Genomic DNA, 19,052 nt, shown 5'->3' with positions numbered 1-19,052 from the left:
AACCAAGAACGGCGGAAACGTTCCGGGGTGGAGGACGTCATGTACAGTATCACAACAGTGTAAAGTAGTAAACAAGCAACAACATCATCCATTGAATTAAAAGTAAAGTTTTAATACATGTGTGTTTTTTCATTGTAATAAGACACCAAAATATACAATCAAAATAAAAAACGAGTCTTGTCTGTGCTCCGTCTTCTCAAAACCTGGCCATCGTACCTGTCTACTGGCGACCTGAGAATACAAGTTATTTTGAAAGCGAGTATCAGCCTAAAGCTGGTGAATTCATAAGTATTTAAGTGTCATTGTCTTGTTTTGGAAAGCTGTTATGAATGCTATGTAAATCTTTGAATGAAACAGTTGATATAAGTATGAAAACCCTAGAAAATCTCATATTTCCTACTAGTATGAAATGTAGTCTTCTACCAAGACCCGAGTGTTTTTCTATGACAATGATAGTTTTTCCTTCTTTTTGACTATTACAAACAGTACTTAGTCTAAATCATCGTTTATGTGAATGTATCACAAAATAAAGTAATAGGAAAAATGTAATCATGTAGGTGTTGTCCTTTTGCATTAGGATCAACTCGACATCGCGACTGCCGAAAGGTATAACCTTGAACATCCGTAGATTGTTCATTTTCCTATGTAGCTGGAAGCAGGTTTTAAGGAATGGTTAGTCCCGTAAAGGTACTCCTAATATAAGTATTAACCGTAGGCATCCGTAGATGTTCATTACCTCTGTTGCTAACAGGTGGGTTCCGGAATGGTTAGTCCCGTCCAGTTATCCTTTTGAACTAGGATAGGCAGAACAATTTACACATAATGTACTAGTAAATCATCCTAATGAATCTAGGTACAAGTATCCATGTAAGTGTATACAAGTAAATATATCTATGTAAAGGTATTCATATAAGCATATCTATGTAGACGTATTCATGTAACATGTAATGCATAGTATAGACTCATGAATGAACTGACTCTGGTGTACTTCCTTGTAATAGGAATAATGTTTTGTATCTCCTAACTATCCCTATAATAGTTAACTCGAAGGTAATTGATTTTCCAAACAAGTTTATACACCCTTGCTACACAAGGGTGTGGGAAACTGAATGAAGGATGAAAACTATAACATCAATACATATAAAAGAGCATAAGTGTATAGATATAGTTTTGTTCAAGATGGTAAAAATGGTTTTGTAAGACATCTATGAGTTTTTGAAAAATAATTAACAATGACTTTATGTCATTTTAATAAACATTTCAAACGTAATACTTTTGCTACAAAGGTATTTTTAAGACAGAAAACCATTTCATGCATCACATTTTGAAGTATGTGAAATCTACTGGATGAAAACACGGTTATAAATACATATGAGTGATTTAATAACATGCTGTTTTCTACTTGTATTCCCCCCCCCCCCATCAAAGCATATAAAATCATTTAAAACATTGATTAAGGGGTATGAACTCACCTGAAGATGGTGGTTTGGATGAGCTGAACAATGTGGGATTGTTAGGTGTCAAGTGAGGACTTGTACACACACTATGATCCTAATGAACATATAATCACACATATATGCACCCAATTAGTCTTAAACTACTAATTGAAAATGTTAAGACATCCTAGAACATGACAAACACTTTATATAAGTGTTATAAGCCCTAAGGATTGCATCTAAGTTGTTGTAGGACAAGGCTAGTGGGTTTAGGGTTCCAAGGGACCCTATACATGAGTTTACTCTTCAATAAACCTTACACAAGGAGTTTACAGTCGTAAACCCTTGATTTTACGGCCGTAAGCTCCTAGGCATTATGTGATTTTGTGTTTCGAAGTGTTACATGATCCCTAGAAGCAATTCTACTTGATGGTTTAATCCTTGGAAGGGTTTAGGGCATTAATACACTCCTTTGAGGAGTTCACGGCCCTGGGACCATTTCCCTTAGAGATTACGGCCGTAATCTCTCATGGGGATGGGTTTTTGGTGATTCCAAGTCTCTAAATAAACTAGGAACTTATCTAAGCTAGTGTCCAAGGCTTTAGGAGTGATTAAGGCACCTTTTGGCCCTTGAGTTTGGAGTTCACGGTCCAAGAACTTCTTGGGCCGTGAACACCTTACTCTTGGTGTTCATGGATGATTTCTAGTCCTATATACACTAACATACAAGTCTAAGGTAGTTACATATCAAGGGGAAAGGACTAGGCATCATTTTACCCTTATAAAAGAGTTTACTCCCCAAGGTGTTCTTGGGCGGTAAACTCTCAAATCTTGCTGTTTTGATATGATTTCTATGTTATTAATCACTTAACAACCTATATAATACAACTAGAGAGAGGTACTCACGATTTGGGATGAAAACCCGAAGATCCGTGAGAGAGAAATTGGCTTTTCTCTAGTTGGAATTGGAAATAATGAAATAATATTTCTAAGATTCATATATATATATATATATATATATATATATATATATATATATATATATATATATATATATATATATATATATATGTAGTCCTGGGATTTTTGGCAGAAAATATATTTATTCAAGAAATGAACTCTAATATCATAGCGTTTTGAAATAACAGAGTTGCACAAAACCCTAGTGCATTCTCTCTCCTGATATCTCTTTAAGTGTAAATTCTGAAATACTCAAACTTATACTAAAAAGTCTGAAAATTTGTGGCAACTGTTCTGACTTCTATTGAAGTGATATTGTTTGTACAGAATAGAATTTTGGGTTGTCACATCATCCCCTCCTTAGAAGGAATTTCGTCCCGAAATTACAATTTAAGCAAATAAGTAGTTACAAAAAACTAAGTAAAAATACGAGGATATTTCAGTCTCATATGATCCTCACGCTCCCAAGTGAATTCCGGTCCTCGCTTGGCGTTCCAACGAACCTTCACTATCGGGATACGACTTTGTTTCATTTGCTTGACCTCTCGGTCCATGATCTCTTCTGGATCCTCCACGAAGTTGAGGCTCTCGTTGATCTCGATCTCGTCGAGTGGAATAACAAGAGTCTCGTCAGATAGACACTTTTTCAAGTTCGAGACGTGGAAGGTAGGATGTACGTTACTGAGTTCACGCGGTAGATTAAGTTTGTAAGCTACAGGGCCGATTCGGGCAAGGATATCGAAAGGCCCTACGTATCTTGGATTGAGCTTCCCACGCTTTCCGAAGTGTATTAAGCCCTTCCAGGGTGAGACCTTCAGTAGAACTCGGTCGCCCACCTGGAATTCCAACGGTTTCCTTCGCTTGTCAGCGTAGCTTTTCTGTCGGTCTCTAGAGGATTTCAATCGTTCACGAATTTGAACTATCTTCTCTGTCGTTTCCCGAATGATCTCCGGAGCCGTGAGAGTGCTTTAGGGAACTCGTCCCTTAGCTAACTGGGTATCAACCACCTCAGCCCAGCACAGAGGGGATCTACACTTTCGGCCATAGAGGGCCTCGAATGGAGCTGCCTTTATGCTTGTGTGATAACTGTTGTTGTAGGAAAATTTGACAAGGGGTAAATGGGTATCCTGAGATTTCCCAAAGTCAATCACATAGGCTCGCAACATATCTTCTAATGTTTGGATAGTTCTCTCACTTTGTCCGTCGGTCTGTGGATGGTAGGTTGTACTCATGTCCAGCCTAGTTCCTAGGGAACTTTGTAACAACTGTCAGAACCTCGAAGTGAATCTACTATCTCTGTCCGAGATAATAGATAAGGGAACACCGTGCAGTCTTACAATCTCCCCAATGTAAGTTCTTGTAAGTTTCTCCATCTTGTCTATTTCTTTGATTGGCAAGAAGTGTGCAGACTTGGTCAGTCTATCGACGATGACCCATATGGGATCAAGTCCACCCGTCGTCTTAGGCAACATGGTTATGAAATCCATAGTGATCCGCTCCCACTTCCATTCTGGTATCTCCGGTTGCTATATAAGACCGGAGGGTTTATGGTATTCGACCTTGACCTTTGCGCAAGTAAGGCATTTACTCACGAAGGTAGCGATATCTGCTTTCATGTTAGGCCACCAGTATAACTTTTTAAGATCCAGTTACATCTTATCTGAACCTGGGTGGACGGAATAACGAGTGTTGTGAGCTTCGGTCATGACCAAGTCTCTGAAGCCACCGGGTTTCGGTGTCCAGATCCGATCCATGAGGTATAAGGCTCCGCCACCCTTGACTTCCAAGTTCTTATACATCCCTCTAAGGGATTCACCTGCCATGTTTTCAGGTTTCAAAGCGTCGAGCTGAGCCTCCTTAATTTGCGTGGACAAGTGTGAATGGATAGTTAGAGTTAAAGATTTGACTCTACGACCAGCATATTCTTTCCGACTTAGGGCGTCGGCTACTACATTGGCTTTACCCGGATGATAACGAATTTCACACTCGTAATCAATGAGTAGCTCGACCCACCGTCGTTGTCTCATGTTGAGCTCCTTCTGGTCGAAAATGTGTTGTAGAATCTTGTGGTCTGTAAAGATCGTGCTTTTTGTTCCATACAGGTAGTGTCTCCAGATCTTCAGAGCAAACACAACTGTTCCTAGCTCAAGATCATGGGTGGTGTAGTTAACCTCATGTGTCTTCAGCTGTCTCGAGGCATAGGCTATGACTTTACCTCGCTGCACCAGAACACATCCAAGTCCTTGATTTGATGCATCGTAATAGACAACGAAGTCTTCTATCCTTTCGGGGAGGGATAGTATTGGTGTGGTGCACAAGGATCGTTTGAGCGTTTGGAACGCTCTCTCCTGCTTCTCTTCCCAGTCAAAGGCCACGCCCTTCTGGGTCAGTGTTGTAAGAGGTTTCGCTATGCGGGAGAAGTTCTGAATGAACCTGCGATAGTAGCCAGCGAGACCTAGAAATTGACGAATTTCTATAGGTGTCTTTGGTGCTATCCAGTTCTCAATGGCCTTGATTTTGGAAGGGTCCACGTGTATTCCTTCTTCGCTAACAACATGGCCCAAGAATTCGACTCGTCAGATCCAAAATTCGCACTTGGAGAACTTCGCATAGAGCTTCTCCGCTCGCAATGTTTCTAAGACTCTACGGAGATGTTGACTATGTTCCTCCTTACTTCGAGAGTAGATAAGTATGTCATCAATGAAAACAATGACGAACTGATCCAAGTAAGGACGACACACCCTATTCATCAGATCCATGAATACTGAGGGCGCGTTAGTTAATCCGAACGGCATTACTACAAACTCGTAGTGTCCATAACGAGTTCGGAAGGCTGTCTTGGGAACATCCTCCTCCAACACTCGTAGTTGGTGATATCCGGATCGTAGATCTATCTTCGAGAAGTATTTGGCTCCTTGAAGTTGATCAAATAAATCGTCAATGCGGGGCAAAGGATAACGATTTTTAATGGTAAGCTTGTTGAGATCTCTATAGTCGATGCACATACGAAATGATCCATGTTTCTTCTTGACGAACAAGACCGGTGCTCCCCATGGTGAGAAGCTTGGCCTAATGAATCCCTTCTTGATAATTTCGTTAAGCTGACTGGAAAGTTCCTGCATCTCGGCCGGTGACAGACGATAAGGAGATTTGGCTACTGGAGTAGCTCATGGCACTAATTCGATTCTGAACTCGACTTGGCATTGTGGTGGTAATCCGGGAAGTTCTTCTGGGAAGATGTCGGGAAAGTCGCATACTTCGAGGATTTTCTGAATGTCTTTCACCTCTTGACTCGTATCGACGATGTGTGCGAGGAATGCATGATATTCCTTTCACAAGCACTTCTGGGCTTGGATGCATGAAATGTTGCGAAGGCTCATACTAGGTTTGTCGCCATAGATAACTAAGGTTTCGTTGTTAGGAAGGTTAAGACGAACTGATTTTTCAAAGCACAAGATGTCAGCGAAGAAGACTTAACCAATCCATGCTGATGATAACGTCGAAACATTTAATTGGGACCGACATGGGGTCTATCTTGAAAGTATGTCCATCTAAAGTTAAAGTACAACCTACGTATATGCAGTTAGTACTCTCCGTTTTCCCGTTAGCCATTTCTACCGTGAATGAATTATCTAATGCACATGGTTTTTGTTTAAGCAGGTGTGCAAATTTATGACTTACGAAACTTTTCTCTGCTCCACTGTCGAAAAGTATGCAAGCATATGAGTTATCAAGGAGAAACGTACCAGTAACTATCGTAGGATCAGCTACCGCTTCCTCATGGCCCAAGGCCATAACTCTTCCTACTCCTCCAGCCATCCCCACTTTAGGGCAGTTCCTCTTGTAGTGGCCCACTTCGCTACAACCATAGCAAGTTTGGCCCATACCGGCGTTAGGAACTTGGGTGGTCTGCACTGCTGGAACCTTGCAGAAACGGGTTGTATGCCTCTTCCTGTTGCAGTTAGAGCACTGCATGTCCTTGCAAGGTCCGTGGTGGTGGAAGTTGCATTTGTTGCACTTCAGGAGAGTTCCAGCATAAGCCCTTACTGGTAAGGGGTTGGCAGGGACAACGGGAGTTACCGTGGCAGCATTGATTGCCACAAGTTGTTGTCTCTTGGAGGATTCTTGTGAAGCCCCTCTTTTCCTCTTGTTCCACCCCTTCTTGTTGTTGTTTTCCTTTTGTGGTCCGGGTGCAGGGATTGTTGGGTTCTGTTGTTTTCCGTGATCTATGAGAGATTGTGCCAGCTCCTTGGAACTATCGAAAGTGACAGGCTTGGAAGCTAACACACTTGACTGGATCTGGGGCGACAGTCCCCGGATATATCTGTCTATCTTCTTGCTCTCGAGAGCAACCATATCAGGGCATAGGATTGCCAGATCACATAACCTATTTGTGTAGGTTGATATGTCGGATCCAACCATTTGTAGACCCCAGAGTTCCTGCTCGAGTTTTTGTATTTCACCTCGAGGACAGTACTCTCTCATCAGCATGTCCTTTAAGTGTTCCCAGCTTATGGAATAAGCCACCACTAAATTCAGATACTTAACATGGCCGTTCCACCATGTTAGTGCTCTGTCAGAGAAGGTACAAGTCGCAAACTTGACCTTGTTGCCCTCCTGGCAAGCACAGATTTCAAAGACTGATTCCATCTTTTCAATCCATTGTCTTAACACCATAACCCCACCAGTTCCATTGAAGCTTCAGGGTTTGGCGTTCGTGAAGTCCTTGTAGGTTCATTCTCGGGGATGTCCATGGCTTTCGCCGTGGTTTGAGGGATGTGCACCTGTTCCCGATCCACTAGGGACAGGAGCATTGATGGCTGACACAGCAGCTGCTACTGCTGCTATGAAGGCTGCCTGGAACATAGTGGCATCGAATGGAGAAGGTGGTTGATGAGGTTGAGGTGGTGGTATCGATGTTTCGTTATTTGGGTTACGCCTGGGATTCCTGCGTGGCGGCATCTTTAACTATACGTTTAAAAGATGACAGTAAGGATAAGAATAGATGAATAATGAGAGTGACTCATGGACTAACTCCCCTTAGTCCAACAACACAATGAATAGTATAAATAAATGAAGATGATAGCATTTGGATAATAATTTCCATATGATTAGATATCTGTCAATAATACTGGGATTACAGATGTAACAAGTTCAGGAAAATGGCCTAGAAGTAGGCCTTACATCAACCAAGATAGGAAAATTTTGATAGAACCATGACTAGATCAAGACCTAACGGTCTAAGATTTACAAAGATAGGAAATTAGACCAAAGTTTTTACATAAACTAGGTTATATCCAAAAGATGGGTCGATGAGATTCTATCGGCGACGAGAACTGCTAGCATGAGTTCTTGATCTCGACAGTAGGCGTTCCATGTCCCTCATATGCCTGTCAGCTCTTACTTGCTGAGCTCGAAGTTCCCTAACTTCAGCTTGAGTTTCAGCAAGTTCCCTCTGCAGAGCTGCTTTGCGGACGAGAGTCCTTTCATGAGCAGACTCTAGTTGGCGAATGCAGACGGTGTTAACGCCAGAGTTGGTGTCAATCTCCAAGACTCGATTGATAGTTGATTGACCCAGTATCGTGTTCCTAGAAATCCTATGAACCATGATGGGTAGGACCCTGTCAGCAGAACCTCCCTCAGTGAGGTTGTAGAAACTTATGTCTCCGTTGTAAGGAATGGGTTGACCCTGTTCCTGACTCCATCTATTCAAGTTTGTGGCCCACAGAGGTGTGGGTCCTTGAAATGCGGGACGAGGGTTCAGGTTTGGGTCTTGAGCAGCTGGGGGTAGGTTGTTGACTTTAGGCTCCGAGTCAGAACTATCGGAAAAACCCTCAGCATGGTGATCATCCAAAGGGATTGGGTGATCATCTTCTGGTTCTTCCTCTAGCCATCCAGCATTGCCTTGGTTTGAGAAGTACGGATCGCCATGATGAAATCCAGCCATTAAAATCTACGCGAGAAAAGGGATATGAGAAATAGCTAAATAGACGAACTGACTAAGATAATTACAGTAAGACCAAATACCCCTATGGTATTTCTTTATGGTTGTGTTGGTAAGTTTTTAGACTTGTTGCCTCATCCCAACCATTCTTGGGCAAATGCTAATCACTCCTTGGACCAGCATAGTTGATCAGGCTATGCCATTCCCAAGACTAACCATATATCCCTAGGCTTACTTGTGATATTCAACAATCATAATACTTTTGTTCTTGTCATTGTGACACTGATTTTAGTATGAATGCAGGCACGTATACTTACTTAAATATTTTATTATTTAGAAGTATAACTCTTAGACAGAGTGTTTTAATCCCAATGTATTTATAGTTAGTATATCTTTTATGGGTTGATATACTATATTCACTATAAAAAATGCTCTGATACCAATTTGTCACACCCCAAAACCAAGAACGGCGGAAACGTTCCGGGGTGGAGGACGTCATGTACAGTATCACAACAGTGTAAAGTAGTAAACAAGCAACAACATCATCCATTGAATTAAAAGTAAAGTTTTAATACATGTGTGTTTTTTCATTGTAATAAGACACCAAAATATACAATCAAAATAAAAAACGAGTCTTGTATGTGCTTCGTCTTCTCAAAACCTGGCCATCGTACCTGTCTACTGGCGACCTGAGAATACAAGTTATTTTGAAAGCGAGTATCAGCCTAAAGCTGGTGAATTCATAAGTATTTAAGTGTCATTGTCTTGTTTTGGAAAGCTGTTATGAATGCTATGTAAATCTTTGAATGAAACAGTTGATATAAGTATGAAAACCCTAGAAAATCCCATATTTCCTACTAGTATGAAATGTAGTCTTCTACCAAGACCCGAGTGTTTTGCTATGACAATGATAGTTTTTCCTTCTTTTTGACTATTACAAACAGTACTTAGTCTAAATCATCGTTTATGTGAATGTATCACAAAATAAAGTAATAGGAAAAATGTAATCATGTAGGTGTTGTCCTTTTGCATTAGGATCAACTCGACATCGCGACTGCCGAAAGGTATAACCTTGAACATCCGTAGATTGTTCATTTTCCTATGTAGCTGGAAGCAGGTTTTAAGGAATGGTTAGTCCCGTAAAGGTACTCCTAATATAAGTATTAACCGTAGGCATCCGTAGATGTTCATTACCTCTGTTGCTAACAGGTGGGTTCCGGAATGGTTAGTCCCGTCCAGTTATCCTTTTGAACTAGGATAGGCAGAACAATTTACACATAATGTACTAGTAAATCATCCTAATGAATCTAGGTACAAGTATCCATGTAAGTGTATACAAGTAAATATATCTATGTAAAGGTATTCATGTAAGCATATCTATGTAGACGTATTCATGTAACATGTAATGCATAGTATAGACTCATGAATGAACTGACTCTGGTGTACTTCCTTGTAATAGGAATAATGTTTTGTATCTCCTAACTATCCCTATAATAGTTAACTCGAAGGTAATTGATTTTCCAAACAAGTTTATACACCCTTGCTACACAAGGGTGTGGGAAACTGAATGAAGGATGAAAACTATAACATCAATACATATAAAAGAGCATAAGTGTATAGATATAGTTTTGTTCAAGATGGTAAAAATGGTTTTGTAAGACATCTATGAGTTTTTGAAAAATAATTAACAATGACTTTATGTCATTTTAATAAACATTTCAAACGTAATACTTTTGCTACAAAGGTATTTTTAAGACAGAAAACCATTTCATGCATCACATTTTGAAGTATGTGAAATCTACTGGATGAAAACACGGTTATAAATACATATGAGTGATTTAATAACATGCTGTTTTCTACTTGTATTCCCCCCCCCCCATCAAAGCATATAAAATCATTTAAAACATTGATTAAGGGGTATGAACTCACCTGAAGATGGTGGTTTGGATGAGCTGAACAATGTGGGATTGTTAGGTGTCAAGTGAGGACTTGTACACACACTATGATCCTAATGAACATATAATCACACATATATGCACCCAATTAGTCTTAAACTACTAATTGAAAATGTTAAGACATCCTAGAACATGACAAACACTTTATATAAGTGTTATAAGCCCTAAGGATTGCATCTCAGTTGTTGTAGGACAAGGCTAGTGGGTTTAGGGTTCCAAGGGACCCTATACATGAGTTTACTCTTCAATAAACCTTACACAAGGAGTTTACAGTCGTAAACCCTTGATTTTACGGCCGTAAGCTCCTAGGCATTATGTGATTTTGTGTTTCGAAGTGTTACATGATCCCTAGAAGCAATTCTACTTGATGGTTTAATCCTTGGAAGGGTTTAGGGCATTAATACACTCCTTTGAGGAGTTCACGGCCCTGGGACCATTTCCCTTAGACATTACGGCCGTAATCTCTCATGGGGATGGGTTTTTGGTGATTCCAAGTCTCTAAATTAACTAGGAACTTATCTAAGCTAGTGTCCAAGGCTTTAGGAGTGATTAAGGCACCTTTTGGCCCTTGAGTTTGGAGTTCACGGTCCAAGAACTTCTTGGGCCGTGAACACCTTACTCTTGGTGTTCATGGATGATTTCTAGTCCTATATACACTAACATACAAGTCTAAGGTAGTTACATATCAAGGGGAAAGGACTAGGCATCATTTTACCCTTATAAAAGAGTTTACTCCCCAAGGTGTTCTTGGGCGGTAAACTCTCAAATCTTGTTGTTTTGATATGATTTCTATGTTATTAAGCACTTAACAAGCTATATAATACAACTAGCGAGAGGTACTCACGATTTGGGATGAAAACCCGAAGATCCGTGTGAGAGAAATTGGCTTTTCTCTAGATGGAATTGGAAATAATGAAATAATATTTCTAAGATTCATATATATAGTCCTGAGATTTTTGGCAAAAAATATTTTTATTCAAGAAATGAACTCTAATATCATAGAGTTTTGAAATAACAGAGTTGCACAAAACCCTAGTGCATCCTCTCTCCTGATATCTCTTTAAGTGTAAATTCTGAAATACTCAAACTTATACTAAAAAGTCTGAATATTTACTGCAACTTTTCTGACTTCTATTGAAGTGATATTGTTTGTACAGAATAGAATTTCGGGTTGTCACATGGAGTACGTGCGAACACATAGTTCACCAACACCTACAGGTTGCGAGCCTATTAGCGTTCTACTGAACTGTCTAGAAAGGTCTGTAGTCGTCATCTATACTACACTAGAAGACAACAACAACAACATCGAGGCCTCTCATAATTTTAACACACATCAACTATTTCATCTACCAATGTTTTACCCAACATATTTGTAGATAAAAATACATATACAGCTTAAAACTTGTATAAAACATCTATTCAGCACCCATCTCAAATAAACAAACAATCTAATTATACATATCACGTATTTTATAGAAAACACTTCATATCTATGTGTAAGATGAAAGTGACTATACATCCACCTGATTTAACGGTGATTGGACAACACTTCGTTTCTTAAAACGATCGTTTCCAATAAAACCGGGATATTTTCCCAATAACTGGGCATCATGCGGGAAGAGTTTCGGCTCAAAAACTCTTTCTCTCGGGATCTTCCGGCTCTCCGGGACTTGCTTATGATGCTAGAATGATATAATAGGCTTGGGGATAATTTTTGAAATATGGAAGAAAGTAGAAGGTAAGAGAATGAAAGCTTGTAACATAAATTTGGATGACATCGTGATCTATTTATAGGGGAGGCTGGCCTGGTCTACGCAGCGCGTTCCTTGGAGGAACGCAGCGCGTTCATACGAACGCAACGCGTTCCGATGGGTGTGTAGCTTCAGACGTGTCAAGATGCGAGATACGTGTCTACTGCATACGAACGCGGGGTGTTCCCTCGGAGCAACGCTTTCCCTTCGAATAAGCTTCGAAGTTTGTGGCACAAACTTCAAATATTCATATCTTTTGCATACGAGCTCAGTTTTTGACGTTCTTTATATCCACACGTAAGTGGGATTATACTCTACAACTTTCGTTTAGACTTCGTCGGCTAATTTTGATTTTATTTTTAAAGTTATATTTTTAACAGGTCGGGACAAGAAAAGTCCCTAAAAAGAATCATAACTTCTTCATCCGACGTCCGTTTTTGTCTGTCTTTTTACCGTCGAACTACTATCAACAAGATCTTCAATTCTTGTTTAGGTTGTTTCGGCCAAAAATCACTCGATCTAAAATTCGAGTTTCGGACTGTATACTACTATGCCAAATCTTAGAAAATTCAAACTTCCTCATACGAAGTCAGATTCGGACATTCTTTTTATGCACGCTCTCAGTTTATCGTATACTACAACTTTCATTTAGATCACTAATGCTAAACTTTATCGTAAATACACTTTTGACGTCTCAAAGCGTCGTGCTGGTTTTGTCGCGAAACTTTGACAGATCATAATTTATTCGTTATAACTCGGATTTCGGTATTCTTTATATCTCTAGAATCCTTATTTCAACCACTACCACTTCATAGATATCAGATTCCTCTAACATTTATTTTCGACACTTACTTTTATCCTTAACTCATTAAATTATAATAATTAAGCATAAAACACAAAATAATCAAATAATACATCTTTATTATTTCAAAACAAGTTACAAAGGTTGATCTAGACTTATATATATATATATATATATATATATATATATATATATATATATATATATATATATATATATATATATATATATATATGGGAGGGTTCAATTGAGAAAAAAAAGGTTAGATTGAGGGAATGTTTCTCAGCAACACATTTGTTTTGCAGCAAAATACTTAGGCGCACCGAAGGAAATGGATAACGGATACACATGTGTTTTCCAACCAAACATGTTTCCTTAAACTATGCTAATCATTACCTTATTTTACACAAAAACATTTTTTTTTGTTTTTTTGATTTTTAGAAAGCTATTTTTATCAAAAAAAATTATTTTTAATATATCAAAATTCATAATATTTTTTATTCTCTATAAATATACATCTATATTGATATAGTTTTAAGATAAAATATAAAATTTAATTTTTCAGAGTTTCCGCTCTCGTTATTCATAAGTGAATAAAAATCGATCAGAATTTTTTATTATAGTACATTCGTTATTCATTTATAAATAAAATATATGCTTAATTTTTTTTACGGTTTAAGTATCATTCATATATAAATATAACACGTAATAAAAGTTTTTTTACCTAAAATATTTTTTTTACATAATTTTTCGTCACATGTTATATTTATATATGAATAATATATGTTATATTCATATATAAATAAAAAACTTATCAGATTTTTGTTATAGTTTATTTGTTATTCGAATATGAATAAGTAGTGTGTTAATAAAAGATGACGTATTTTAAAATTTTTGAACTACTTATTCATATATGAATAACAAATGAACCGTAACAAAATTATGATAAATGTGTTTTTCATATACGAATATAACTTCTGAGGAAACTAATACACATATTATTTATATGTGATTATAACATGTGACGAGAGCTGATGTAAACTATAAAGAGTTTATATATGTTATATTTATATATGAATGATATTTAAACTCTAAAAAAAAATTTAATCATACTTTTTATTATAAGTGAATAACGAATATACTATAGTAAAAATATGATGTATTTTTATTCACTTATGAATAACAAGAGCTGAAACTATAAAAAAAATAAAATTTTTATTTTATCTTAAAACTATATCAATATGGATGTCTATTTATAGAGAATAAAAAATTATGAATTTTGATATATTTAAAAATCATTTTTTGATAGAAATAGCTCCTTGAAAATTAAAAAAACGAAAAATATGTTTTTGTATATATTTAGGTAATGACATAGTTTAAAGAAACGTGTTTTGTTGGAAAACACATGTATATTCCTTTCCCATTTCCGCTTGTATGTTGGAGGCTTTTACGGCAAAAATAAATGATTGAGTGAGAATGATTCCCCCCATTTTCAAACTTTTTTTTTATATTTTCTCGATTAAACTTATTTCTCTCTCTCTCTCTCTCTTTCTTTCTCTCTCTCTCTCTCTCTCTCTCTATATATATATATATATATATATATATATATATATATATATATATATATATATATATATATATAGAGAGAGAGAGAGAGAGAGAGGTTCAAGTATTCTAACTATTTATTGTGTGGTTGTAGGGATGATTGTGGACCAATATAAATTAAATAATTAAATAAGGGTAATTTAGTAATTTGATAAATAACTTCCAAAAATACTCCTTATAATCATGCTAGTAATATTGATTTTAACCTAATTTTTTCCCTTATTTATCTACAGTCGTTCTTGTAACTCCACCACCCATTCCCACTCTTTCTCTAAAACCCATCGTCAACTTGAAGATGCAAATCGCAGAGGCTTCGTGGTTGGCGGCTAAGACATCCACCTCTTTTACTGGTGAGGCGTACAATTCTATTCTTCAAGTTTGCATCTTCCTCCTCAATAACTTCACTCTTCCAACCGAAAAGCCCTAGCTGTCTATCCAATCGCATGGCTCCCATTTCCATTTCATCGGCGCAGTAACCCTAGCCCACCATTCTGTTATCCTCTCCCTCCCCTGGCAGGAACCAGGCGACGAAGGACTTCATAAACATATCACCACCTCCGACGCCAACCCTATCTCAGAAAAAATCGGTATTTTCGTTGAAGTCTTGGCCTATCTCCCAACACTTGATGTGAAAACAGAGAAATCACCATGAATCTATTTGGCCACATGATTTCTTGACGTGATTTCAAAAGGGTTGATATATGATAAGAAGGTAGGTTCATACCTCCATTAAAATTTACATGTTTATAGAGTTTATAAAATCTTCTCTTATCTTTCTTATTTACCATTTTCATGTAATATTTAGCTAAAGAGGTGCCAGGTAGAACTGTGGCTGTTGTTGCTTTTTCAGGTTAGTGATTCCTTTTATTGATTATATTCTAATAGAAAGGCAAAATTAGCTTATTTTGATTAAAGAAAATTTACATCTATGTAAAAATTTTGGATTCTAAAATCTTAATTCTGGATTTAAGAGTGATAAAGATGTTATACGCAGGGAATCAGCACTCAGGAACAACCTAAAAAATGATACTCAATACAAGTAAAAAAGTGGGGCATTAGTGGAGGTTGCATAGGTAATTAAACTATATAAACAATATTGAAAGAATAAAAAATAAAATCAAGTATAAGCAATTAATAAGTGTTGTGTAATATTTTCAGTATAATCCACCATTTACACTTCTGTTTACACGACGTAATGAGATTTCCCTAGAAGTGGAAAGGAAACAAGAGTAGTAAGCAGCCTGGGCACACTAAGGTATCATGTATGTGTTTCCTAATTCCTTTGTAAACAGAAGTAGTTAATCACATGTTTATATGCATAGTATGATAAGTTGTGTTGATATATAACTTATATATTGGTTGTATATAACTTATAGAATTTTGTTGTCTTCCCATGAAGGACATCAAATAAATTACGTGATTCGATTAGTTGCTTAATTTATGTCATTTTTAATTTTATGAAATTTGGCAATACTTGTTGAGGAGGAAGTTGTAATTAAGTATCTTAATGGTCTAATGAACAATGTGAGTGTTTATCTATATTTTCTGATATGTGCTTTTCAGTGGTAAATATCAACAAATTAGAATCTCAATAGATTGATTAGAATTTTATTGTTTATTGAACATGCAAAATCGGGCGATAATAGGGCAATGTTTGGAAGCGTTACAATATTGAATTAGGTACATTCATTTTGATTTGAACCCTGAATTTGACACCACTCCAACCATCCACCCTTCATGTGGATGTGGCTATTTGCAACCCTGTACGAAGTTGATTAAGTTCTGTCAAACATTGCTTTTGTAATTGAGAATTTACTTGATAATCTAGAGCATAAACTTTTTTTATTTTTGTATTTTTTATAAATTTTGATGGGCTGCTCCATTCTTAAAAGCTTTTTTGGTTGCAAGATTGACAGGTTCACGAGGATGACCAATATTCTATCAGAACGAGGAAACCTTTAGAATGAGGAAGACCAATATTCATTCAGAATTATGAAGGGCGGTGTTCTTCACATGTAGACCTGCAAATTAATCAGACTTAAATAACCAAAAAGAGAAGGAAGCTTCACTTTTAGTCTTTAAGAATACATGTGAAGAAGATCAATTGCATTTATTCAAGAATTGTATATTTAATCATGCTATGTTTCTTAAGAATTTATTTCATTTTTATAACATTCTGTTAAAATATGTATAATTGTATTACAATATATAAGACTTGTTATTTTTCAACTAATGTTTCAACAATGGTGTTTTTCTTCAAGATGGTCATTTAATCAAAATATGTATTCTGTCATAAATATATATCCTGACATTCTTATAAAATATATATCATTAAAACAGAATGTCATTCTGACAAAATAAAATTGGGTATAATAAAAAATTACGTTATAACTAAAATTGAATTAATTTAAAAAATCAAAATTTTTAAATCAAGTGAATTAGTTATCCCTAAAAAATTTGGAATTTTCCTTTTTTTAAATTTATCTCTACCGACTAAATACCCTTACAGTGAAATTAAATGGAAATTTTCAATTATTTTTAATTCAATAATAGTTATTAATCATTTTCTTAAAATAATTAAAATAATTGGTTAACAATCATTCATAGATCCACACAATAATTAGTTAGAATATAATAAGCTATGCTTATATATATATATATATATATATATATATATATATATATATATATATATATATATATATATATATATATATATATCCCTACCTAATAAAAGAGTAGCAAATTTGTCACGTGTCAGTCAATTAGAGCTTGAAATTAATTATTTACCACTTGTCAGTCTTTGGTTTTTTTCATTGATTACATTTCCACTAATTCACTCATCCTTTTTACACAGATGAAACACGTCAGCAAAAAATTGATTTGTAATATTAATTGCCTAATTTATTACAATAACCCTTAATCAATAAATGTAATTTCAAACAATAATAATAATAACAATAATAATAGTTAATATAACAATAATAAATAGATAAATAAATCTTAATTTTTGTAATCTTTTAATTTCGTTCAAATATAATGAATTTCGGTTTACCCTTGATAATAATGTAATTATCGGAAAAGGGGCTGGTTCATTCGTAAATTTGCAATATACGATTTTTTTTTTTTTTTGCTTTTTATTTATTTTAATGTTTCCAGTAAAAAACAAATAATATTATAAATCACTATCTTACCAAATAAAATATTTAATGTTATGTATATATATATATATATATATATATATATATATATATATATATATATATATATATATATATATATATATAATTACAAACTATATATCTTAATTAATAATTTATTTACAATAATTGATTAGTAATTATAAGTTTTTTTTTTATAAATATTTAATTTATTTTATAACTGTGGTTCCCACGGATTATAACCTAGTATATATATATATATATATATATATATATATATATATGTGTGTGTGTGTGTGTGTGTGTGTGTGTGTGTGTGTGTGTGTGTGTGTTGATATTGGAGTAAATTACACGAATGGTCCCTATGGTTTAGGGTAATTTGCGCATTTGGTTCCTAACTTATTTTTTTTTAACTCGGAAGGTCCCTAATGTTTTGTTACGCGCTTGGTCCCTACTTTCTGTTTTTGTTTCGCGCTTGGTCTCTGTCTTACTTGAAAAGACTATTATTTAAATAGGGGAAAATTTTATGGTAGATAAGGTAATGTGAGGGGTTGGAGTTAGGGGCGTGTTTATTTAAATAAGTTAAAAATTCAATAGAAAAATAGTTTTTTTAGGTGAGACAGGGACCAAACGCGTAACAAAAACAAACAGTAGGAACATTCCGAGTTAAAAATAAGTTAAGGACCAAACACGCAAATTACCCTAACGTAGAATTTACTCTTGATATTAAAGTTAAACAAATGGTCCCTGTGGTTTGGGATAATCTGTATGGTTGGTCCTGAATTTTCTTTTTTTAACTTAGATCATCCCTGTTATAAGTTTTTATTACGCGTTTGGTCCCTACTAAACATAAAAAGACAGTCTTACCCTTTCAATTTAATATTCAGATTTTTATTTTTTATTTGTTATTTAAAACATATATTTATTAAACAATTCATGTGGGTCCCACCACACAAAACTCACTTCCCTTACTTTCCTCTATTGCACTTCTTCACCTGCTTAGTGCTTACTAACGAGTTTGCCTCCTTGACCCTCCTCGCTGACGATCTGAATCTCCTCCCTCCCATATCTTCACCTGCTCACTTCATTAGTGATGGAACCCCAAAATAACCTCTTTGTGACCTAAATACCGCTGCAAGCCTGCAACTCATGATGCCGTCAAGCAATGTCTACCAACCACCATTGTCAAGACTCAAGCGATTGCTTGTCGGCCTCTCTCTATTTCGTCGGTGTACTCTGCCTCTGTCTATTTCACCTCAAACATCGATGGTTAGTTTGCAAGAATCGAGTGTTGATTACATGTTATTTGATGAACTTGGTATTTACAAACTGATTGTCATTGTTTGTGTACCGATCTGGTTTCAGGTTTTAGGGATGGCCTGAGATATGGCGAATTTGGAGTAAATGTAATAAATTTCTAGGTCGAATTCTGCAAATT

At 36.0% G+C, this 19,052-nt stretch overlaps 1 long non-coding RNA gene across 2 annotated transcripts; it reads left to right on the top strand.

Moving 5' to 3' along the window:
• The first annotated feature begins 14,695 nt into the window (after positions 1-14,695).
• LOC145098720 (uncharacterized) lies at positions 14,696-16,682 on the top strand. 2 transcript variants are annotated; one of them, XR_013704604.1, is made up of 5 exons: positions 14,696-15,165; positions 15,259-15,303; positions 15,448-15,526; positions 15,612-15,708; positions 16,362-16,682. It is a non-coding gene; the product is annotated as an uncharacterized LOC145098720 (long non-coding RNA). The 2 variants fall into 2 exon arrangements; XR_013704592.1 differs by having other exon boundaries at positions 15,612-15,715.
• Positions 16,683-19,052: the final 2,370 nt, after the last annotated feature.

This window comes from Lactuca serriola, chromosome 1 (assembly GCF_051521515.1).
Source record: "Lactuca serriola cultivar US96UC23 chromosome 1, Lser_US96UC23_V15, whole genome shotgun sequence".
Taxonomy (NCBI): Eukaryota; Viridiplantae; Streptophyta; class Magnoliopsida; order Asterales; family Asteraceae; genus Lactuca; species Lactuca serriola.
This window is presented reverse-complemented; position numbering and strand designations above follow the sequence as displayed.